Raw genomic sequence first — 20,324 nt, 5'->3', positions numbered from 1 at the left:
TATAATATAATATAATATAATACAACAATATATAATATAATATAATATAATATAATATAATATAATATAATATAATATAATATAATATAATATAATATAATATAATATAATATAATATAATATAATATAATATAATATATCCCCTTTTATTGTATTCCTCGGTTACATTCATCGCTCTCCTTCTCCAAGTGGCCGGAAGAGGGATGTGATGTAAAAATCATCCTGAGCAGTTTTTTTCTCTTCTTCTTCCTCTCGTGTGCAGCAGATCTTCCGATGCATTGTAACGGTGTTGAAGAACATAAACTCTTAAAACACAATGCCTCGACATCTGTAATGGCTTGTTGACTTTCGGATGTGATTTCTGTGGGATAAACGATTGTCAGGATCCCGAAAACAGGTAATTGTTAACTTTGAGGCGAAGTCTTAAACTCTTTCTGGAGACAAAACTGTTAAACAGTTGTTTGGTTTTTCTGGACTCTTTGTTGCGATTGAGAAACACTCCTGCGTTCAGACTGATCAGATGTGTGTGATTCATGCAGGCTTTGTTTTGTCAACTTTTGACGCTCTTGTCAGACATTTCTCGGGTATATCATCTTTCGTTTACAGTCGATTGTGTTGAAAACTTTGAGTATATTGACAAACTCATATACATTGTGCTTTTTCTGGAGCATTCGTGGTGATTTGTTGCGGTTTTTTTTCACTGTTGTTGTTTCTCTCTGTTTTAGTTGTCTCTTTGACGACCCGCTTTATAAACCCTGTATTAGTTATGCTAACGTTAGTTAAGAGAAAAGACAATGTCTGTTAAAATAAGCTGTTTTATCCAGTGAGTTGTCCACAAGCAGTTCGATTGAATCGTTTCACGAGTCGGATCTGAATCGATTCACATGCCGGTCGTGTTTGAATCGAGTTGAATCACTTCGATAGGTTATCGAGTCACCGGTTCTTGTTTCAACAGTTCTTTCATTTACAGTCTGTTGTGTGGAAAGCTTTGAATATACTGACAATGTCATATACATTGTGCTTTTTCTGGAGTATTCGTGGTGTTTTGTTGCGTTTTTTTTTCACTGTTGTTGTTTCTCTCTGTTTTAGTTGTCTCTTTGACGACCCGCTTTATAAACCATGTATTAGTTATGCTAACGTTAGTTTAGAGAAAAGACAATGTCTATTAAAATAAGCTGTTTTATCCAGCGAGTTGTCCACAAGCAGTTCGATTGAATCGTTTCACGAGTCGGATGTGAATCGATTCACATGCCGGTCGTGTTTGAATCGAGTTGAATCACTTCGATAGGTTATCGAGTCACCAGTTCTTGTTTCAACAGTTCTTTCATTTACAGTCTGTTGTGTGGAAAGCTTTGAATATACTGACAATGTCATATACATTGTGCTTTTTCTGAAGTATTCGTGGTGTTTTGTTGCTTTTATTTCACTTTATTGCTTTGTCTAGATTTTCTTTCTGTTGAAGATGTTTTAATTGTCTCTTTGATGATAAGTAGGACCAGACAGAATCTGTGGACATTTTTAGCTATTTCTGTGGAGAATTGTGTTTAAAATCTGTGGATTTATGCGGAATTATTTTGGGAGTATCATAACTAAAACCCTAATATATCAAATAAAAAGAATACCTTTTTAACTTTTATTTAATGTTTAAAGTGCAAATCCAACTAGATGCAATTTATTTGGTAAACAAATCAGGTCTCATATAATATATCTACTACAAGACAGAAACTATTACTTTACAAACTGTATTGTAAATAAATCATATGAACACTTTCATATTATTTAATAATGTTAGTGAATTTAATTAAAAAACTGAATAAATATAAATTTACACACATTTACACAAGTAAATAAACAGAATCAATGATGGGCTTAAAATCTGCGGAAATCTGTGCACGCAGTCCATGTGGGCCTAATGATCAGCTTTATAAAACATGTACTAGTTATACTAGTTAAGAGAAAAGACAATGTCTCTTTAAATAACCTGGTTTATCTTATGGATTGTTCATGAGCGATTCGTGATTGAATCGATTCACGAGTCGGAGATGAATCGATTCACAAGCCAGTCTGAATAATTAGTGATCGAATCGAGTTGAATCACTTTGAAGTGAAGTTAGTTTTCAAGAGTTCTTTCATTTACAAGTCGGTTGTGTGGAAAGTTTTGAATTGACAATATCATCTACATTGTGCTTTTCTGAAGTATTCATGGTGTTTTGTTGCTGTTATTTCACTTTATTGCCTTGTCAAGTTTGTTTCTCTCTTGAAGTTGTTTTAGTTTTCTCTTTGAGGATCAGCTTTATAAAATATTAGTTATTTTTTATCAGAGCAGCATCAATGCATAAATCCAAAATACAATTTAAAATAGCCTATGCATATACAGTTGAAGTCAGAATTATTAGCCCCCCTGTTTATTTTTCCCCAAATTTCTGTTTAACGGAGAGCAGATTTTTTCAACACATTTCTAAACATAATAGTTTTAATAACTCATTTCTAATAACTGATTTATTTTATCTTTGCCATGATGACAGTAAATAATATTTGACTAAATATTTTTCAAGACACTTCTATACAGCTTAAAGTGCCATTTAAAGGCTTAACTAGGTTAATCTTTTTTTAGCATAATACGAATTTGTTTTTATCATGTAATATTTTAATGTATATCCATTTGGCCATGAAATAACCATAAGTTGCTGATGTGGCAATGAAAATGTAATAAATAAATAAACACAGCAACATATAACCGAAGGCATTTCATTCTAAGTTGTTTAGCCATAATGTCATAACAGCCATTTCCTCTGTTTTTTTATTTTGTTTTATTGCTGTTTTTCATTCTTCTGTGATGCAAGAGCGTGTTGTGTGCCAGAGCAGAGGTCAAATGTTGCCTAACAAATGAAAAATGCTTCGGGCGTAAATTCTCATAAATTAGCTTTTAGCTCTTGTTTCTGTCTGTGTCTGATTATCAGAGTCTCTTCAGCGTTTATCTCTGAAAGTTACTGCAGACCATAACGCTTTGGTGCTATCAGCAATGATCCATTTGCTGAAGCCATTTTAGGGGCAGATGACAAAAAACGACTTTGGTTATGTCATAATGGGGATGAAAGAGAGGATGAATTTGTTATGAGGGCAATATTAATCTGATGAAAGATGGTGAGTGAGGGTGGCCCGGTGGCTCAATGGCTAGCACTGTCACCTCACAGCAAGAAGATTGCTGCTTCCAGTCCCAGCTGGATCAGTTGGCATTTCTGTGTGGAGGTTTATAATCAAATTAGCACACATTAAACCTCTTTACTATTATTATATGTAGATGCGGAGTCACTAATATGTGTTGGTTTGCACTGAGTCACAGTTCTAAAGTTACATTTTAAAGGGTTTCTTTTTTTAAAGAGGTGAACTATCTGAGGTGAACTATCTGCTGCTGCTTTCAGTAGTATGGCAATAAATGTCATGTAAAATGGCATTTAAACTCACATTATTAGCATTTAACACTGAATAAAAGCACATGAGGTTCACCTGAGTTGATCGTTGTCAGTTTATGCTAGTGTTTATCTGCAAGAAATAGAAGTCGTTTCTAAAATTAGAAATTTCAAGTGTTGGTTAGACCAAAATCTCTTTTTAATATGAAATTATTTCTTTTCATATTCTTGTGCTGTTGCTTTTATTTAGAACATGACTTAAATCAGCCTTTAGGCTCGATAGTCAGGCAGACTTTCTGTTTATGTCGTCAATCTGAGAGAGGAAAATGAGAACTAGGCATGGGCCAGTGTAAAATTCTGACGGTATGATAACCTTGGATAAAAGTTTCACTGTATCACGGTATTCTGCTCACTGCTCTAAAATATATTCTTTTGAACTGTCTGGGTAAAAAACTAAAACTTTTTTCCCCTTTGAACACAATATATCTTTAAAAATATTTTGAAGCAGTAAACATGTCAGGCTAATTAATTCAAATCATTGACTTCTGCAGTCTTCATTAGTTTCAAAAACACTGATTTCTCTACAATTAAAAACTGCATCTTTGGATATTTTTTTTTCTGATAGAGATACTGTTGTCCTGTTGGCCACATTAAAACCTTGATTTTTCTAAGCCTTGGTATACCTTGAAAATGGTTATCGTCCCATGCCAACAGCCAATCAGAGTCAGAATATCTGCTGAGGTTTTCACTTATTCACATTGTTTCAAGACTAAATTTCTGCATCTTGACACAGTCTTTTTTTAATCTGAATTAGAGGTAGTTAGATTTGAAAACAATTAATTTTACCTGTTTATTTTAGTATCATTACATTATTAAATGGTTTAAAAACATAGCTAATAAAAATACATTTTTCTATGGAAATATTATATGATAAGAAATAATGTCATTGCATTACTCAACAACATCACATGTCTTTCCAGTATTATTCAGCCCTAGTTCATACTGAAGTGATTGTGCATAAATTACAATCAAATCTTTTTCTTGATGAATTCTTTGGGTGAGTAAAAATATAGTAAATTGATAGAAACATTATCAAATAAAAATAATAAAAAATAAATGTTGTTTGTTTGAAATAAGTTTCTGCGTTTGATATTTATAATAAGAAATGCTTCTAGAGTAGCTAATCAGCATCTTATAATGATTTCTGAAGGATCTACGACACTCATGTTCATTCATTCATTTTTCCTCGGCTTAGTCCCTTTTCATCAGGGGTCGCCACAGAGGAATGAACCACCGACTTATCCAGCATAGGCATGGTCCGGTATAAGATTCTGACGGTATGATAACCTTGGGTAAAAATATCACGGTTTGACAGTATCACAGTATTGTGCTCACTGCTCTAAAATATATTCTTTTTAAATGTCTGTGTAAAAAACAACAACGTTTTTTCCCCTTTGAACACAATTTATTTTATTTTTTGAAAGATTTATGATATTTTGGAGCAGTAAACATGTCAGGCTGAATATTTAAAATGAATCATCGACCTCTGCTGTCTTCACTAGTTTCAAAAACACTGATTTCTCTACAATTTAAAACAGCATCTTTGGATAATTTTTCTGCTGGAGATACTGTTGTCCTAAAAAAAATGTAAATAAAAATCGTACTGACACCTTAGGAACGGTATTACATAAAATGTTGGCGGTTTTCCAAACTGCCGTATACCTTGAAAACGGTTATTTTCCCATGCCTAATCTGGCATATGTTTTACACAGCAGATGCCCTTCCAGCTGCAATCCAGCACTGGGAAACAACCATACACACTCATTCACACTCCTACACTATGGCTAATTTAGCTTATTCAATTCACCTATAGCACATGTCTTTGGACTGTGGGGGAAACCGAAGCACCCGAAGGAAACCCACACCAACACTGGGAGAACATGCCAACTGACCCAGCCGGGACTCGAACCAGCAACCTTCTTGCTGTGAGGCGACAGTGCTAACCACTGAGCCACCGTGTTTCCCTAAACTTATTTTAAAATGTCTTAAAACTGAATTTTATCATTTTACACTTCTGAACTTTGAACAAAAACAAGTGCAAGTAAAACGTCTTTCAAGAAAACATTTTACTCTTTAGAATTGTAGTGGCAAAACTGATTATTAACTAGCCTAGTACTCTGTTATTATCAGCAATATTGATACCAGTGTAAAAAAAAATAGTTCTGTCAGAAAAGTGGGTCACTTCTGTTTAGAATCACTGCTGTGATAAGTTATCTTGAGATTACGAGGTTTACATTTTTGCAAGGACTCTGTGTGTTAGTCTGAGAATAATATTACATCATGACAAAAAAGGATGCTCAAGGTCAATAATGTCCAGCAGATTCAGCTTTAAAATCAAATGTTTCTCCCTAAAGAGTCACGACACACCAAAACTCATTTTTTTGAGCTGTTGACAGTCATATATGTGTCCCACGCTGCTATAAACACTAATAAGGACACATATATTTCACTAAAAAGTGAAAATTGATTGTTTTTGCGTTATTTTGAGGAAATTCGTTCTTCCGGTTTGAAGCGAATTTTTGAAGCTGCATCACGGCGATTAGATCCTTGTGTGTAATCCAGTGTGGTGAGTGGATGTCTGTACCTGCGAGTACATTGTTACATCTCTGAGTGTGCAGCATTAATTCATGAGAAAGACTTGGTTTGAATCAATCAGCGTGCTCTATTGAGAATGAGGTGCAACTTCATTAATATGCATGATAGCTTCTAAGAAAGTTTTTACCTGTTACATGGTTCAGACGACAGTTAGACGCCACGTTGTGTTGCCAGAACAAGTGGAAGAACAAGAATTTGAATAGTTGCGTCTATAAATGTGCTGCAACGAAGGTTTTGTTTACTCGAGAACGTTTTTTTACCCGAGAGCTTTTCGCATCTGGAAATGGTGAAATCTGGATTTGCCGCTCGTTAGGGGTGGGTGATATGACCTAAAATTAATATCACGGTATTTTTCATCATTTGAACGATGACGGTATAATATCATGGTATTACTTTAAATAGCAAAATAATATACATCTCAAGAAAGAACGGACAAAAGAAAGTCTTCTATCACGCTTTTAAAAGTTTTGGTTTTGGTTTGGTTCATTGTAAATGCTCAGTCTCGTCATAAGCTGATTTCATTTTTCTGTGCTGGTGGAAAAGCAAGCGAGTCAGCCGCACCAATTTATGAGCAGACAGAGCAGGATTCTCGCGATGACCACCGGCGCAAAACCGCTCTTTGTTATGAGCCGTAGTTTTAGTGTAAACTTAGTAAAGGTGAGTTTCTTTGGCGATGATGTGTACAGTGTTAGATTTTATATTTAGCGGACATTTGCGCTGAACACGCGGTGAATGCAACGCATCGAGATTTGGGCACCTTCTCCGAAAACACTCTCAGCTGGCGGATCAACATTTACCTCATGTCATGATCGCTGTCATCTGCGCCATTATTATTATTATTATAACTTTAGGTGAGGTTTGCAAACCTGTGCACTTTTCACTCTTCAGCCGTTTGCATTTCCTGCAGTAACAAAAGCTCCCTGTTATCTGACAGCGGGAAGCGTTGGGTGACTGACAGCTAATATGAACCAATACAGTGGCAGGGTTGAGCGATTCAGCAAGTTTTAAAGAAAATCAAATCAGGTCGCACTACAACCATTATATTCCAACACAATCTCACGGCAATTCGTAACTTTTTAATTTAGTGGCTAATTCGTATGAATTCGTACGATCTAATTCGTACAATTTAGTACGATTTGCTCATCCGCCAATGACGGTTGGGTTTAGGGGTGGGGTTAGGTGCCACGCCTCATTTTTAAAATCATACAATTTCGTACGACTGAACTCGTACAAATTAGCCACTAAACTGTCAAAACGTAAAATACTTACGTTTTCTCGTGAGATCAGGCTGTATATTCAGTCGCACAAATGCTCCCAAATAAATTATTTTATCCCAAAATGGTCGCAATTTTGAGCCCTGTAGTATAAGGACAGCTATTCAGACCACAACTGAACGTTTGAAGAAAATTTAATGCTAATTATTTAGAATTAGCTATTATTGATGTAAATGCAGCCGTTCAAGGCACATAATTGATTTATTACGGTATTGATGGCGCAATGTCACACCGGTGATGACTATGACACCGGTGTATTGCCTACCCCTACCGCTCGTCTCCTTTTAAAAATGACGTGGCTCCAGTTGGTGTTGATTGTCCTGTCTCTACAGATTTGGTAAGGGGTGTGATGATCGGTGTTCTTTGTTTGTTCATTCAGATGGCAAAGTTAGTTCGTATCCGTCAGCAGTATTCTTCAGTTTTTAAAGACATACCTTAGTCAAAATGATGTAGTTACTAAGTTTGCAGTATTATTGTACAATATTATAGACTGAAAAATCCTCTGTAAATGCTACTCTCTGAATGTAAACATGTAAACACCTTAATCAAACTATTTCCGTCGTGTAGGATTTTCTCCACATTTTGTGACAGGATAGTCTATACACACACGGCTTTCTGACACTACCTATCGAGTGCATCTAAATTCCCGAGAAATGCGGAGGGTTTTTTTCTCCCATTCTCCGTGCGGTATCAAACATTCCATTAAAACTACACTCTCCAGCTGTTCATCCTCACATCCAATATCTTGTTTGTCATGGGGGCCAAGCATGAAATGTTCCTGAATGAAAGTGAAAATGCCAAACCACAGTTAAAGTCGGCAAAATAATAATTTGGTAAATAATTCGATTACTGATGTCCCTGTAAACAGTCACTGTCTTTCTCCCCTGCGTCTGTGTGTTCATTTTGCCTCTGTGAAAATCAGCGTGTGAAAAAATATGCAAAACTTTCCCTCTTTCCCTCCCCCAACACGCCCACCTAAACAGAGCTAGACACACCCACTTTCCTGACTTTTTCCAAACTAGAGGTGTGAAAACACCCTGCTGAGACAGGGGGGTTTCGTGGCCCTTTAAACCCTTTAGAATAAAATAGCAATAGACATACACAGAGTTATGTATTACATTATCAATATTAACCACAGATACAGGGACACTGGAGCGTTTTAAAGTCGTGGTTCATCAGTGGATCGCTCGTATGTCAGATTATAGGCAAACCAGCTGATCAGCATGACTTTAAAATGCTCCAGTGTCCCTGTATCTGTTGTTACACTCACTAAACAGCGGTGAGTTTGATGAACTGATGACCTTCACAGCCAATCAGTCATTTCTATTGAGCACGTGAACACAATGGCAAATCAGCACTGTTTAAGAACGTGCTCAACAGCGCTCAAATGTTAGCAAGAAATGCACGTGTTTAAAATTTCAGTATCAATTGGTACCGAATTCTTGTAAATTTGAGTTTTGAAAGTTTTGAATACATTAAGAGTGCTCATTTTTTAGTATCCTGTTTTGTTCCCCCATTGTGGTGTATTGAAGTACATTTGAGGTCTATCTAACCTGACTAACTTGTTGAATGAGATTATTTACAACATTAATGACGGTTCTAGCTGCGGTTTTTGCTCTGTGTCTCTCTGGTGGGCCGCCAGCGTCTCTCTCTCTCTCTCTCTTGGTTTTGCTCTGCACATTGTTTATTGTGTTGCATAATTTGAGATGTTTGGCAGCAAGACTCGACAGAGGCCATTGAGTGAACTGTACTACAGTTTCTTGACACCAGGATGTAGGAATGTGAGAGTAATGCATGTGTGTTTGTGTGTAGATGAGAGTGAACGGTTCTCTGCTTGATTCTTTAATACTAGCTCAGTAGGCCAAACACGTTCCTGCATGCTTGAAGAGGTTTGCATGTTTGTCAGTGTGCATGCATGCACATGTTAGTTGTGAGAGTCTGGAATCTGAGTAGGTTATTAGAAGATGAGACTTTCTCTTGTGAACGAGTCTGTTCGTTGTTTGTAGCACTTTTGTTGATTACATATAGACCATATTGAGGAATGTAAATGATAAACAATGGTCCTGATGTATTTCCAGTCTTACATTTTAAATTTCCATAGCTTCTGAGAGTTCAAAACGTTCCACATATTAATAAATAATGTTACGATAGCTGTTATAACGTCAAGTTAGGATTGAATCGGCTTTTGTTACAGTTATGAAATAGTTTGACAACAAGCAGGAAATGTCCATGGGCCAATGATATCACCACATTGAAATGGTCTATACAGTTCTAGTGCAATATAGTGTAGTGTTATTCACCGATTTACTATATGCACGTTGTACACTGGAAAAAAAAAAGCTTACTTTGAGGGATTGCTGCTAAGGCAGTGCGATTTGGGGAAAATACCTAATTGCGATTTAATTTTTAAAAATTATTATTATTATTTTTGACAGATATTGTGATTTCGATTTGATTTGCGATTTAATTTTGTAGTCAAGCTTTAGCTTAATAATCTGTATTGTAACTTCTTACTGCTAAAATGCAGTGAGTGTTAGTAAAAAAAAAGGAACTGAGTAGATATTAAAGTACTGAAAAGTCATACTTAAATTAAAGTACCATTACTTGCCTAAAATGTAGTGCGAGTAAAGGCTGATTTATACTTCTGTGTCAAACGCATGCGTATGCTATGGCGCAGCCTACGTGTGGACACATAACCCTTGCTGTAGCTGTCGGCGTCACTCAAAAAATGTAACTACACGTCGCTGACAAGTGTGGGCGGGACCGAGAGCTCGATGGAGCGATTGTTTACTAGTGTGGAGTCCCGGGAACGAGCTCCGCATGTAAAGTTTTGTTTTGCGTTTACCTCATGACTAAAGTTGTTGCACGTCTGCCGGTTCCTGCCTCAAATTGAGCGAGTTTGAGACACTTGTACATTAAGGAAGCGTTCAGAAAAAAACGAACACCAGCAAAGAAACTCGACACAGAGGAACATAAACACATCACTGCCAGCTAGCATTTCGGAAGTGTTATTGCAGAGGAATACAGACAATGTGCAGAAGTATAAATGTTACGCGCGTTGCATGCGCTGTGGGTCACGCCGATCACTCAACGCAGAAGAAGTATAAACTAGGCTTAAAAGTATCTGTTGTAAATATTACTCAAAGTATGAGTAAAAAGACCTTTCAAAAGTACTCAAGAGTAGTGAGTATTACGCTGTAAAAAGCTGATGCATTTACATCTAATTTGTGGATGTGTGTAAACGTAACATTCTGTAATATATTTAGTTATTGCTCTGCAGGCACACAACGTCATAAGACGTTAATATTAGGTTTGATTTGGGATGTTATGTCAGGTGACCAAAATTCAATGTCTAGCCAGCGTCTAAGGACAACGTTATTTTGATGTCCAATAACAACATCAAATGCCGTTGATATTTGGTCGATTTTAGGTTGTGTTGGAAAGTGACCAAAATCCAACATCATATTGACGTCAAATACTGACATTTATACGTCAGGTATGGCAACCAAAAGCCAACATCTGGTAGACGTCGTAGTGGTAAAGTTCACACAACATCAAGCTGTAACATCATTAGATGTGGATATTTGGTTGCTTTCAGGTTGGACGTTGAACATTGACGTCGTCGGCCCGACGTTGAGTTCTGATGTCAAACCGATTTTGATTTCCAAACAAAATGCAACATCCCCACGGATAACGTCAATCTAACATCATGTTGACTTCTTGTGCCTGCTGGGCTTTTAAGGCCATTTCAATCATCATACAGTAAACATCCGTCATCTTCTCATCAGTGGCATGCATCTAAACAGTCTCTGGCTACGTTCACACTGCGAGGCTTAGTGCTCAAATCTGATTTTTTTCTCAGATTGGATTTTTTTGCATAGCTGTTCACACTGTTGTTATAAATATGGCAAATATCAGATTTGCAGTGTGAACAGATCCTGCTCCTAAACTTGACACGCATGCGCAAAAGTACAATTACGTACAGTACAAAACAGCTAATTATCCACACAGTATGTATACTATATGAAGCACGTTGTCAGATTATGCTTAATATGATTATTGCTCTCTTCACAAACAACCGTGGTGTATTTCATGAAGTGTAAAGGGTTATTCTGCTACACCTGTTCTGTTGTCATTAATATTAAACTTTAATAGGTAGTACTGTCCGAGATATGAACAAAAGCAAGCGATGCATCAAAGTTTGATTTAAAATATCTTGAATGGTTATAAAAGTCTATAAAATCATTATAATAAATTATTAAAAATAATAATAAAAAACAATTAGTTTAAAAATCTTAAATGATATTAATGATATGACCTAGTTCCGGAAACTTCCTACTTCTCTGTTTATCTGCCTGATTTTACTGGCTGTTTCTTTTGACCGCCCCCTGTCATTTAAAAGAATATCTCCACAATAATATCCAGCTGCAGAACCACACACGTTTCAGGCACACACAATCTAGCACACACGATTTAGGCAAACCATATATGGTAGCTAACTAACTCCTTAGCATTATCGCCACCTATTGAATTTCACAAATATGGTTTCCCATTTCAGTCATTATTATTATATCGTAACGATCATTTTAACATCTCTGCTGTTTCTGAACTCAAACTATGTAAATAAAAATAATTGGTTAAAGACACTTAAGACTTTATTCACGTGTCCACATACACAAAGAAAACCGTCAGGCTGTCTAATTGTAGGATTAAGTGTAATAAACTAATTTTAGGATCTTAATATTATCATACTTAGTTAAACAAGTATAATATTGTAAAATATAAAAAACTAACAATAATGTGTCGCATTAAAATGAATTACTATAGTTAATCATTTAAACAATATATAATATAGCTATAAACTGATTATATTAACTGATTATCTGGTTATAAACTACTATCTTTTACTAAACTGTCACAGCTGTCATATATATATATATATATATATATTTACTTATTGTTATTTTTTTAATAATTATTAATAGTTTGTTTCTGTTGCTAAATTTTGATTTAGAAACAATATATTGCTTACTTTAAATTACTACAGTATTTAATGAGGGAAATCATTAATTAAAGTTATTAGAAAATTAAGCAAATACACACTATTAAATCGCTTGAGTAAAATATTAATATAGTGTTATACATTTATTACATGTAAAAAGATTTTTATTGCCTATATTAACTTGCTAATATTTCCTTTATTATAAATTAATCTATTATATAAATTAAACCTGCCCAATGTAGATCGTTCAGCAAAGTCAGCAAATGAGTATCTGCTATATTGACACTGTCAGATAATAATGAGATCATCTGTGATGACTGATAGAAATCTGTTCAGTCTATCATATTGAATGGTGATCGGAAACAACGCTACCCATTCGCCCGTCTCGATCGCAAAATCTGTGAAATAAAGTAAACACTATTGCTTATTGTGTACAATATTAACCATATAAATCAAAATATATCGATGACGATGTCCAAGAAGACGTTAATAACATTAACATCCGCCGTAACCATATATGGTTTGCCTAGATTGTGTGTGCCAGATTGTGTGTGCCTAAAACGTGTGTGGTTCTGCGGGCCTGCAGCTGGATATATCTCTATCTCCATGGCGAACACATCACGTATTAAAAGCCTCATCCGTTTCCTGAGGTGTGCGATGCGGCGCCAGGCGAAAGTATAAATCAGCCTTAAGATGTTTGTTTGTTTTTTCCCTGTAGTTTAATGGTGCATCTAACCTGTCTTCAGTACTGTTCAATTTGAATACATTTATTTTGCCACTCATTTTGTGATTTTGCATTTCCTCTTTGTGTATGCTTGTTTTTGATAATGTGATATAGATCTTAAATTAAATAATTAATGGTCTTAAAAAGGTCTTAAAAGTCTTACATTTGACATAATGATATCTGCAGAAACCCTGTTTTAGTAAGACACTCCTCGCCTGTGGTGCTTTTTTAAGTGCTGGTTGTTGTATTTCCTCGTGCTGTGGCAACAATTCTGTGACAGCTTTTACCTGTTTTTGTTTGTTGTCTGTGACTTTGAAACCAAGTCAGGAAGACTCTCAAAGCATGCGTCCATGATCAAAATGAGACTTCCAGTGGACAGTAGCAGCCTCCGAAGTGAGACGCAGATTCAGAGTTTCACATGAGGTGGTTATTAATTAGCAAATAATGTAAATATTATGAATGTAAACATTAGGTGAGCAGGTTATAGATGATATATATCTTAAATTAAATACTTAATGGTCTTAAAATGGTCTTAAAAGTCTTAAATTTGACATAATGATATCTGCAGAAACCCTGTTTTAGTAAGACACTCCTCATATAGCCGCCTGTGGTACTTTTTTAGGTGCTGGTTGTTGTATTTCCTCGTGCTGTGGCAACAATTTTGTGACAGCTTTTATCTGTTTTTGTTTGTTGTCTGTGACTTTGAAACTAAGATATTCTCATATTACCAACGTGCTGCTTTTCTTTGATATTAATTCGCCTATTAATGCTTTTGAATCCTTGCTGATTTCAATAAACAACCATTGGGAAATATGTAAAATATTTCATATTTCACATGAGGGCTAATAATTGACTTCGACTTTATGTTATGTTCTTATCTTTTGCGTCCTTGTTTACCTTTTTTCTTACTTTACGTGCTTTTTTGAGTTTCTCCATGTTAGGAAAGTGTCTGTTAGTGCTGTTAATGTTTTGTTGCTTTGCTGTGTTTCCCAGTTAGTCACATGAGGCTCTTTAGAAAGATGAGCAAGAAGGCTGGAATCCCGACTTTGGACAGGCCTTTACATGAGCCAAACATTACATAAACCATCTGCAACCTCCATCCTCTTCCTCTGCAGTATCTCTCGCTCTCTTTTTCTTCCTCTGTTAGCATGCACATGATATATTTGTGACCCCCTATCATGCAATAGCAACAATATCACACTATTTTCTCTAAAGCGAATCATATGTGCTTTAGAAATGTTCGTTTGACTGTGTGTGCATGTGTTTTTGTTCGCTAAGATACAAGCGGGGTGAAACTTGTTCCATTCTTGCGAATTATTATGTAATGGCTCATGGGGTTTTCTCTTCAGCGCACTCAAAACATGTTCTTACTCTTGGATGAATGTTTTGATGAAGTCTCTATTGTTTACCAGGGCTGCATTTATATGATCAAAATTATGGGTTACAAATTAGACTTAGTTTTGACTTGGACAAGTTTGGGACTCTTCTAAAGCATAAAAATACAGTAATATGTTTGCAGATATTTAAGAAACATGCTAGGTGAACATTCTTGTTTATCTGAAAAACAATGCTGAAGTCCGATATTCGGCTTTGAACATGTGCGTTTTGTACGTCTGTCTTTGTTTTGGTCCCTTTAACCCCTTTAATGCAAGTTTAGCCAATTATATTTCAGAATCCCGCTTTTGTGGAAAACAACGCATTTCATTCATTCAGTCAGGAAGACTCTCAAAGCATGCGTCCATGGCCAAAATGAGACTTCCAGTGGACAGTAGCAGCCTCCGAAGTGAGACGCAGATTCAGAGTTTCACATGAGGTGGTTATTAATTAGCAAATAATGTAAATATTACGAATGTAAATATTAGGTGAGCAGGTTATAGATGATATAGATCTTAAATTAAATACTTAATGGTCTTAAAAAGGTCTTAAAAGTCTTAAATTTGACAATGATATCTGCAGAAACCCTGTTTTAGTAAGACACTCCTCATATAGCCGCCTGTGGTGCTTTTTTAAGTGCTGGTTGTTGTATTTCCTCGTGCTGTGGCAACAATTCTGCGACAGCTTTTACCTGTTTTTGTTTGTTGTCTGTGACTTTGAAACCAAGTCAGGAAGACTCTCAAAGCATGCGTCCATGATCAAAATGAGACTTCCAGTGCACAGTTAGCAGCCTCCGAAGTGAGACGCAGATTCAGAGTTTCACATGAGGTGGTTATTTATTAGCAAATAATGTAAATATTACGAATGTAAACATTAGGTGAGCAGGTTACATTGTGACCCCGTGTCCTAACAACACGCTATGTGAAAAGCAATTTGGCTGTTTGCACCAAATGAAACACGACAGAAATGTAAATACAGCCATTCAGAGGCACATAATAGTGCACTCACTGCACTTCAACGAAATGGTAAGGTTTATAATCTATTTAATACATATTAAACCTCTTTAACATTATTAAATGTAGATGCTGAATCACTGATATGTGTTGGTTTACACTAAGTCACAGTTCTAAAGTTCAATTTCAAATGGTTTATTTAATTTTCAAGATCTGAGAAGAACTATCTGCTGCTGCTTTCAGTAGTATGGCAATAAATGTCACGTAATATGGCATTCAAACTCACATTGTTAGCATTTAACAGTGAATAAATGAGGTGTACCTGAGGTGATCATTGTCAGTTTTCTGTTGTTCAGCTGCAAGAAACAGAAGTCATTTATAAAATATATATTTCAGGTGTTGGTTGGGACAAAAATTTTATCTGCAAAATATTCCTTCTATTGTGTGCTGTTGCTTTTATTTAGAAAACGGTTTAAATCAGTCTTGAATCAGACTTTAGGCTCAACAGTCAGGCACACTGCTATTGATGTCATCAGTCTTGCAACCTGCGCTTGCGTGTTTTGAACCAGGAGTGCAAAACCTAGTTCAACCACTGAGTAGGAATTGGTATGAATTAGCCACTAAACTGATAACACGTAAATTAGTTACGTTTCCTCATGAGATCAGACTGAAGTTCCTGTTAAATTCTGAAATCAAACTTGGGATCCTCCTTCCATTTATTGGATATTTTTGTCATTCATAGTGTCTTTCTTATCTATAGCACAAATAATCCACTGTCATGGTTCGCCTGTGATGTTGTTTTGTAAGGACCAAACTCGGTGAACTTGTGATGTTGTAAGTAATGGCTGATGATGGTTTGTGTGTAATTGTCTCTGGGGTAATGGCTGGGGCGTGATGCTCTCATGAAATCAGACACATTCCTGCGGTCTGAGGTTTGAGGATGCAGAGAGACCCTCCGCAGTAAACGCACTGCAGTCAACACACTTTCCACACTGTCTGTCCGAACAACAACACCAGCATTTATCTCAATCTTTCCAGTGCTGATGCTCAATTGCTGAGTTTCCATTAGGGCTGCATGATTTATTGCAGTATTTTGTTTTTCTGCAAGATACAGTTGAGGTCAAAATTATTCGCCATACTGTGAATTTTCTTCTTCAAATATTTCTCAAATGATATTTAACAGAGCAAGAACTTTTTCACAGTATTTCCTATATAATTTTTTCTTCCGGAGAAAGTCTTATTTGTTATATTTCGGCTAGAATAAAAGCAGTTTACTTTTTTAAAAAAACTATTTTAAGGTCAATAATATTAGCTCCTTAAGCAATATTATTTTTTTCATTTGTCTACAGAACAAACCACTGTTATATAATGACTTGCCTAATTAGCCTAGTTAAGCCTTTAATGTCACTTTAAGCTGTATAAAAGTGTCTTAAAAATATCTAGTCAAATATTATTTACTGTCATCATGACAAAGATGAAATAAATCAGTTATTAGAAATGGGTTATTAAAACTATTATGATTAGAAATGTGTTGAGAATCTTCTCCGTTAAACAGAAATTGGGGGAAAATACAGAGGGGCTAATAATTTAGGAGGGCTAATTATTCTGATTTCAACTGTATATTGTGTAGGGGTGGGATGGTTCATAGAATTGTTAGTTTGGTTTGTATCATGGTTCTGTTGTCACAGTTTTTTTATCCAGTTTACATTGTAAACAAAAAAACCCTTATTATAACACTTACTGTAAATACTATTTAGAAATACCATACATCAGCTTTAAATGCATAGGCTTATGATCAATCATCTACAGTATTAAAAAATGTATTCAAAGTTAGCCAAGACTATGGGCCCTATTAGAGCTGCACGATTCTGGCTAAAATGAAAATCGCATTTTTTTTTTTGCTTAAAATGAAGATCACGATTTTCTCACAATTCTGTAGATGTAAAATAAAGCTTAATATGAGTCTGCAATTATTATTGTTTTTTCTCAAACATATGGTAAAACAACAATAATAATATCATGTGTAGGTCTACTGGTTTCTATAAATAATTCTATTCTAGCTATAATAATTCTGATGTTGAATTAGGTTTGAGATATAGGCCTATGCTTGCAATCTGTCATTGACAACATTATTAGACCATTTAATTCACTGGTTAAATCAACATTATATAGGCTAGAGTAGTTATACTGACACTGTAAACATTTATTTTCATGCACAACTGTGTGTTCGCTGTGAAAGTAAAAACATATCAAATGCTTGTCGCAATCATAACTCTAAAATGCATATGATTATTTAAATGATGTGCACGTTTTCACGATGTGCTGTTCATACTTCATGCTCTCAAACGATCACTCTGTGCCACAAACTGAAGATTTATTACCTGTTACTCACAGTCTGCAGATTCTGTTCACTAAAGTTGACATGCTCGCGTCTATCATTAAGTAGGGCGTGCACCCCACCACACCCCCCCCCCTGTAGTAACAGCTCACGGTCAGCAGCTCACGTCATGTGTGATTTCCCGGCCGTGAATACAGCATTATAGGAAGGCAAAAATGACATTTTTAGGTGAATTATACCTTATTAATACAGTATGTGACTCTTTCAACATCATTTGGAGGTGTCCATGTTGCTGAGCAATGTATGTGAAACAATGAAAAGACTCGTGCAGCTTCCTTTGCTTCTCTTCTGAACTTGAAAATATGATTGACAGAATCGTAGAAGTGCTGGATTAAGATCGTCTAGGGCAGGGGTGGGCAAACTCGGTCCTGGAGGGCCGGTGTCCTGCACAGTTTAGCTCCAACTCTGATCAAACACACCTGCTTATAGATAATTAGTGATCTTGGAGACACCGATGAGCATGTTCAGGTGTGTTTGATTAGAGTTGAAGCTAAACTGTGCAGGACACCGGCCCTCCAGGACCGAATTTGCCCACCCCTGGTCTAGGGGGTCGAATCGAGATCGCGATCTTTTTTCGATTAATTGTGCAGCTCTAGGCCCTATCATACATACCGGCACAATGAGGCGCAAGACGTGTATGGTGCGATTATTATTACATTTTGCTCCACGTTGTTTGAGTAGCAAATCTATCTGCGCCACTTTGTGGACTTATTGGTGTGCCAGTCTAAAAAGGAGGTGTGTTGGTGTCTTGCTATTTTGAGGAACTATAATAGACCGTGCCATTCACCAACTAAAAGCTGCTCTAAAGTCCAGTGCAGAGCGCGTTAGTTATGTACCTATGCAGGTCCAAATGCTTACACATTGCTTAAAGGGCACCTGTGGTGAAAAATCTACTTTTCAAGCTGTTTGGACAGACATATGTGTAAGTATAGTGTATAGACTGTCATATTGGGGTGAAATAAACACACCCAGTCCTTTTTTTTTTCAATTTAGCAACATAAAAACGGTGGACCAATTGGAGTGGTTTTGAGGCCGACCGCAACTTGATGTAGAAGTTCGGTCCCCCCACCCACCGACTTGATTGACAGCTGCGTATTAACATGTCTCCGTAGTAACGCGTATAATCATACCAACAAGACCAGACGAGCGCAAAGCAGCCGGGAATAAAAGGTCTGTTCAGTTTGCTAGGATCATCAATCATCATCATCAAATGTGATCAAGAGTAAGTTTCACATGTTTAAAATGTTTTAATACAGTGCATGTGCGATTTACTTCATCAGCACAGCCGCGTGTCAGAACAACTATAAAAGAAGACGCTTCAATCCCGGTTTGTGGACGTTAAATCAGGTTTATATTGTACATTAACATAACAGATATCCATACAGCAGTGGAGATTAACCTGTATCCTGTCACATTTGCGTGCAAAAAGAGTGCAAAGCTAAATGCGCACGCTGTCTCTGTGTGTGCGTCCGCGCTGTCTGTGTGTGTGCGCGTGAACTTTGTAATGACATTGTGTGTGACTCATCGTTGCAATTGCATCAAATACTCATTGGTAAAGTTCTTATTGTAGTATTTCTCCCAAACGTTACGTGAGATCTGCTTCCTTCATGTCTGTCTGTTGTCTGACGAAGCCGAGGGAGGAGAATAAGGCACACTGACAGGCACATGGAAACAGTGGGCGTGAAGGACTAGCCTAGCGTTTAATACACACGGATGTACAGCAATACACAAATATCTTTACAGATGAAAAAAAATTAAAGGATTAAAATGGTACAATATAAATATAAAAACCACTGCCTCCATGCTTTCTTCCCCCCGAGGGGCTTTTTTCAGTTTGTTGACGATAATTTGCATTTGTTTAATTTTACTATTATTATCAGTATTATTTATTATATGCTTATTTATATTTGTTTTAATAAAAACCAGTTTAGATTTGACCACCTGTTGGGTTTTGGAGACGTCTGCATCACCATATGGAGCATAAAAATAGCACGTGTGTTTGGTTATAACTCAGTTTTTTGACCACACTTTTGTTATTATTGTTCATTTATTCGTTTGTTGGAAATTAGAACTGAATTTAGAAATAGTTTTGAAACAAATTTGCGCTTAACAAACGAAATTAAAATAAATATGCAGGTTATAGGATGCATTTAGTAAAGTGAGTTTCCACTGTTTCCTTACTACACAAAAGTAAAGGAGTAAAGTGAAGAGTAAGGCCAACTCTATTTTGTACCCCTTCCCCTTGGCCCTTACAACCGAGTGTGAAGGGGAAGGGCTTCAAAATTTACCCCTAAGAAATAGGACAGCACTACAGCACCTGCACACGTCATCATATGTCATCGCTTCATATGAAACCAGACGATCACGACTGCTGTAGTTATTCCAGTTGTGTTATTTTTTGGTTTTTATCTTCAGGAAATCACTGAAGGCAACGATATTATGTTATCATAGCGATCTAATGTGGCAATAAGATCGTAACTATACTGTGAATTAACACTGTGGCCATATTCATCTATGTAAACACACCAAAACAT

General features: G+C 36.2%; 1 protein-coding gene across 1 annotated transcript in view; it reads left to right on the top strand.

Moving 5' to 3' along the window:
• The first annotated feature begins 260 nt into the window (after positions 1–260).
• The window catches only part of ddr2l (discoidin domain receptor family, member 2, like), an 81,263-nt gene continuing 61,199 nt past the window's right edge, over positions 261–20,324 (top strand). Inside the window, exon 1 of the mRNA XM_056452484.1 lies at positions 261–397. The gene's annotated coding sequence lies outside the window, so the exon portion shown is untranslated. The remainder of the gene's footprint in view (positions 398–20,324) is intronic.

This window comes from Danio aesculapii, unplaced genomic scaffold, assembly GCF_903798145.1.
Source record: "Danio aesculapii unplaced genomic scaffold, fDanAes4.1, whole genome shotgun sequence".
Taxonomy (NCBI): Eukaryota; Metazoa; Chordata; class Actinopteri; order Cypriniformes; family Danionidae; genus Danio; species Danio aesculapii.
The sequence above is the reverse complement of the archived record's forward strand: the minus strand, read 5'-3'. Positions and strand labels throughout refer to the sequence as shown.